Raw genomic sequence first — 5,811 nt, 5'->3', positions numbered from 1 at the left:
CTCTCTCTCTTTCTCTCTCTCTCTTTCTATCTATTTATGAATCTCTTCCTTCTTACATCTGATAGGAAATAGCCCTAGGAAGATTTGATATAAAAGGTCAAATGCAAATGTACTAAGGTAATTTGATCTCATTTTTTCATTGTTTCCTCATTCAATCTCATGTATATCTGGTAATTATGTTTGGGGAAGTTCTGGTATCCTGATATCTACACAAAATTTACATACACATTTATATTACAAAGAGAATAGGGGCCTAATTTGTCATTGCATTCACTGTTGGGCTATATGCAGGTAGGATATGTATACATCCATATAGTGAATATAACATGTATGAGTAACACATTAAATGGGTCATTACATAGAAAATAGGCATTTTCAATGCATTTCTTTGTGCTAGTGTGAATGTACAGATATAAAAGATTAGCAAAGTACCTATTAAAAAAAATAAAATTCATAGGTCATGTAATATAGGTGCCATGAGCCTAATTACATCAGGAGGGCTAAAGATATTCGCTCGACCCAACCCATTCGATTTTTTTCAATTTGATATTGCTGATTGACAAAAGTGTATAAATATGATTCAAAATGTAACACTGATTCTAGAAATGGTAACTACTGAACTTCCTAGGCCCAAATTGGGAAGATATATCAATGATTTGGAACTATTTTTTGACTGGCGGAAGAATTGGGGCTATTTTACTGTTTCAGTTGATGAATTTGATCCCGTCATAGTTATCTTCATAAATGGCGATTTATTTTTAAAATGAGCTGACTACGATACCTTTCTCTGGTCAGATATGGAATGTCAGATATATATCCTATCCAAAGGTAGTAAACATTCGACCCTCTAATTTCACATCTAATTTTTATGAATTTTTCAAAAGTGCCATTTTAACACACAAGTCTATGGGGAATGTTTTACGCGCGTGACACCTAAGTATAGGTAATACAGGCGAATTCCCTATAGTGGATGGAATACCTGCCCAATCTCCTCAGTAGCAAACAATTTCTAACTGATATCAATATGTTTAGTCATCAAGTGGTGCAAAAAATGGATTTGATGGCTTAATAGCAAGGCTATATCAGGTAAAGTTAGTAGGTATGTGTATGTAAGCTTAGGAATGCATATAGACTGGTCAATGAGAGTGTAGGCCTCTTTATGTTCTGATTCATCATTGGTTTGTGCTAGTGTATGAAAACCTTTACAAATTGCTCATATTAAAATTGTTCTTTGGAATGGGCCGGGTAGAGAGAACTTTGTGAACTTTACTGAAGAGAACTAGAGTGGTACCTTCAAGAAGGTATTTAGAAAAAGGCACAGAGTAAGGTAATGTATCTAATAGTGCTCAACTAAGGAGGGAGGGGGGGGGGTGGCTGTGTGCTCCAATCTTAGTCTAGCCCCCCCCCCCTCTTTATAAGCCATGCCATCTATAAAATTATCTTTCTTTCTTTCTCTCTCTCTCTCTTTCTCTCTCTCTTTCTATCTATTTATTAATATCTTCCTTCTTACATCTGATAGGCAATAGCCCTAGGAAGATTTGATATAATAGGTCAAATGCAAATGTAGTAAAGTAATATGATCACATTTTTTTATTGTTTCCTCATTCAATCTCATGTATATCTGGTAAGTATGTTTGGGGAAGTTCTGGTATCCTGATATCTACACAAAATTTACATACACCTTTATATTACAAGGAGAATATTGTCATTGCATTCACTGTTGGGCTATATGCAGGTAGGATATGTATACATCCATATAGTGAATATAACATGTATGAGTAACACATTAAAATGGGTCATTGCATAGAAAATAGGCATTTTCAATGCATTTCTTTGTGCTAGTGTGAGTGTACAGATATAAAAGATTAGCAAAGTACCTATTAAAAAAAATTAAATTCGTAGGTCATGTAATATAGGTAATACAGGCGAATTCCCTATAGTGGATGGAATACCTGCCCAATCTCCTCAGTAGCAAACAATTTCTAACTGATATCAATATGTTTAGTCATCAAGTGGTGCAAAAAAATGGATTTGATGGCTTAATAGCAAGGCTATATCAGGTAAAGTTAGTAGGTATGTGTATGTAAGCCTAGGAATGCATATAGACTGGTCAATGAGAGTGTAGGCCTCTTTATGTTCTGATTCATCATTGGTTTGTGCTAGTGTATGATCACCTACTTAATGTTAGAAAAACCTTTACAAACTGCTCATATTAGAATTGTTCTTTGAAATGGGCCGGGTAGAGAGAACTTTGTGAACTTTACTGAAGAGAACTAGAGTGGTACCTTCAAGAAGGTATTTAGAAAAAGGCACAGAGTAAGGTAATGTATCTAATAGTGCTCAACTAAGGAGGGAGGGGGTGGCTGTGTGCTCCAATCTTAGTCTAACCCCCCCCCCTCTTTATAAGCCATGCCATCTATAAAATTATATTTCTTTCTTTCTCTCTCTCTCTCTCTCTCTCTCTCTCTTTCTCTCTCTCTCTTTCTATCTATTTATGAATCTCTTCCTTCTTACATCTGATAGGAAATAGCCCTAGGAAGATTTGATATAAAAGGTCAAATGCAAATGTACTAAAGTAATTTGATCTCTTTTTTTCATTGTTTCCTCATTCAATCTCATGTATATCTGGTAATTATGTTTGGGGAAGTTCTGGTATCCTGATATCTACACAAAATTTACATACACATTTATATTACAAGGAGAATAGGGGCCTAATTTTTCGTTGCATTCACTGTTGGGCTATATGCAGGTAGGATATGTTTACATCCATATAGTGAATATAACATGTATGAGTAACACATAAAAGGGATCGTTTAACTTTGTGAGCAGCTGATTTAAAAAATTCTCAAACTGAGTTGAAACGTGCGTATGAGTGCTTGTATTTGTCCTCAAAAACCCTGAAACAGACCATAATATAGGATGAAAAACTCTAATTTAGATACAAGTAGCAATTTATTAGCCTGATTTTGAGAACCGTCTAGTAGACGGGTTCAGCTTATGACCAGTTTTCTCCAATTCAAAAAGTACGTTGGCTATTTTGACTGCCTTCTGTTGTGTGTATCTCCTATACACACACTATTAGCTGCACTGTACATTCAGTGTATACCTTGTACACACTGTATGTAGGTCTAGAATTAATGTGTTGTGGTGCACAGATTCCCTGTATACACATAGTCATTGAAACCAACTCCCAATTATTTCAAACTTTGGTTTACATCTCCAAGGTTTTAAAATTGATCCTGTAAATATAATACTTTGAAACTTTTGGGATGGTATTTTTACACTATAAGCCTAATGTTTAGCCCATTTTCAGGAACCAAAAGGAGAATTTTTTAAATCAGAACAAAGTGAAATGATTACTTTAAATGGGTCATTACATAGAAAATAGGCATTTTCAATGCATTTCTTTGTGCTAGTGTGAATGTACAGATATAAAAGATTAGCAAAGTACCTATTTAAAAAAATAAAATTCATAGGTCATGTAATATAGGTGCCATGAGCCTAATAACATAAGGAGGGCTAAAGATATTCGTTCGACCCAACCCATTCGATTTTTTTCAATTTGATATTGCCGATTGACAAAAGTGTATGAATATGATTAAAAATGTAACACTGATTCTAGAAATGGTAACAACTGAAATTCCTTTGCCCAAATTGGGAAGATATATCAATGATTTGGAACTATTTTTTGACTGGCGGAAGAATTGGGGCTATTTTACTGTTTCAGTTGATGAATTTGATCCTATGATTCCCATCATAGTTTTCTTCATAAATGGCGATTTATTTTTAAAATGAGCTGGCTACGATACCCTTCTCTGGTCAGATATGGAATGTCAGATATATATCCTATCCAAAGGTAGTAAACATTCGACCCTCTAATTTCACACTTATTTTTTTTGAATTTTTCAAAGGTGCCATTTTAACACACAAGTATATGGGGAATGTTTTACGAGCGTGACACCTGCGTATCGCGAGATGGTTGTGTACAAAACATATGAGAGAAATGGTGAAGGGTTGAAGGAATAGACGATTTTTACATTTCAAAATGTTGTATTCAATATTTTCCCCCTTAAATTTGAGATGAATATGTTTTCAGAGGTTTCTTGATAATAAAACGTGGAATTATTTCTATGCGCCACCATGAGCTCTTTCCAAGCTCCCCTCTCTCATTTTCCCCATGTGTTTTATACACAGTCGAGTGCCGATTCCAGTTCAGTGGTGCCGATATGCGAAGGTTGACTTTAATCAACGATGTTGGGCGCCCTTTCCCCATAAGCATTTATCGAACGTTTAAAAAAAAATCGTCGAAGTGTCCGATCTTCCCCTTGTATCTCTTTCCACGTGCGCCGTCTTTGTGCCCTCTCCCAAACTAGCTCGACATTTAGTGGGTATCGTCAAAACCGAAAACCACGCCAAAATTTCCTTTTTAGAATATATTCAAATCGAATGATTATAACAATAAATATTTAAGATATATTTACGGTATTTAAAATTACCGGTTATTTTATTTTAGGTGCCTTTTAAATGCCATTTTTTAGTCTCGTGTGGTTAAAAAACTTTTATTAAGTTGATATAATTTGCATTTATACTTTTGTTTCTTCCAACTAATTTTTTTTGTTATAATTATTAAGTAATCTAACATGTGAAACATTCAATGCTATTGAGCTTGGTTATGATCGATAACGCACCATCTCTGATAATCGATATGTATTGAACATGCTGAATGTCCATTCTGAAAACTTTTCATATTTTATTTATGATTTTATTTTTTCTGTTCTTGCATGGGTCATAGAAAGCATGAATACATGAACTGGATCGAAGTAATATAGGGTATGTCCATAGTGTATGCGCCGATTTGTATATGATCATAATATGAATTGCAGAATATACTCAAATTTTGCAGACTTGAAGATATAAAGACATTTTACTTGAGCCAAAAAAAAGCAGCAAAAAAATAAACAAACTTGTTTCTCATTAGAATGTGTTCTCCTGTCCATGGGATATTTGGCTGTAGCCGTAAAGGAAGGGCTCCATGGCCCGGGTGTTGGGGTTGGGGCGCATGGGCAAAGTACGATCTGCGAGAGATGTCAAGGCGGCCGGTGCCGTAGCCAAGTGGTTTAATTAGCCCGACTACTACACCATGGAAGTCCAAGGTTCGATTCCCGGTCCGTTCTGGAGCAAGAATTTGTATTTTATGGTTGTCTCGAGTTAGAGACATCATGATGGAGGAATCGATTATAACAGAAACTATGTATTTCAGATTTCTTTATATCACAAAGAAATGTTATGACAATCTTATCAGCGTGTGAAAATCAGTTATATTGTTAAAAAGTAGACTGGATCATGTGGTTCGAAAGTATAGCTTTTTCACAATCATAAAATAGTTAGTCAATAATCAATGATGTAAAAACATTAATGGGGAGTTATTTTGCACAGCAGAAGGGGGAAAATTATAATGCAAAACTATATTACAGAGGAAACTAACTTTTTGTGAAGTTTTCTGACGATTCCCTTTTGATATTACATTTGATCGTAAAGTCGACCGACAGTGATGATTCAAACTACGTTTATTGCACACTTGATAAGTTACGGCTTCATTTGGGAGTTTTGTTTACCTGATAGTAAAATGGAGGACGTAAACTCGTCCGACATAATTATGCGATTCAAATCTAGTCTGCAGGCACAGAACACGAAGAACGAGCTGAAATATTTGATATTCTGACCCCAAAAACGGAACATTTTGTGCACTGTATAAAATGTATGAAATTGTGAAGATGATATGGCTCTCAATCATCTCACTAAATAACTGAA

Source organism: Lytechinus pictus, chromosome 9, assembly GCF_037042905.1.
Source record: "Lytechinus pictus isolate F3 Inbred chromosome 9, Lp3.0, whole genome shotgun sequence".
Lineage (NCBI taxonomy): Eukaryota > Metazoa > Echinodermata > Echinoidea > Temnopleuroida > Toxopneustidae > Lytechinus > Lytechinus pictus.
The sequence above is the reverse complement of the archived record's forward strand: the minus strand, read 5'-3'. Positions refer to the sequence as shown.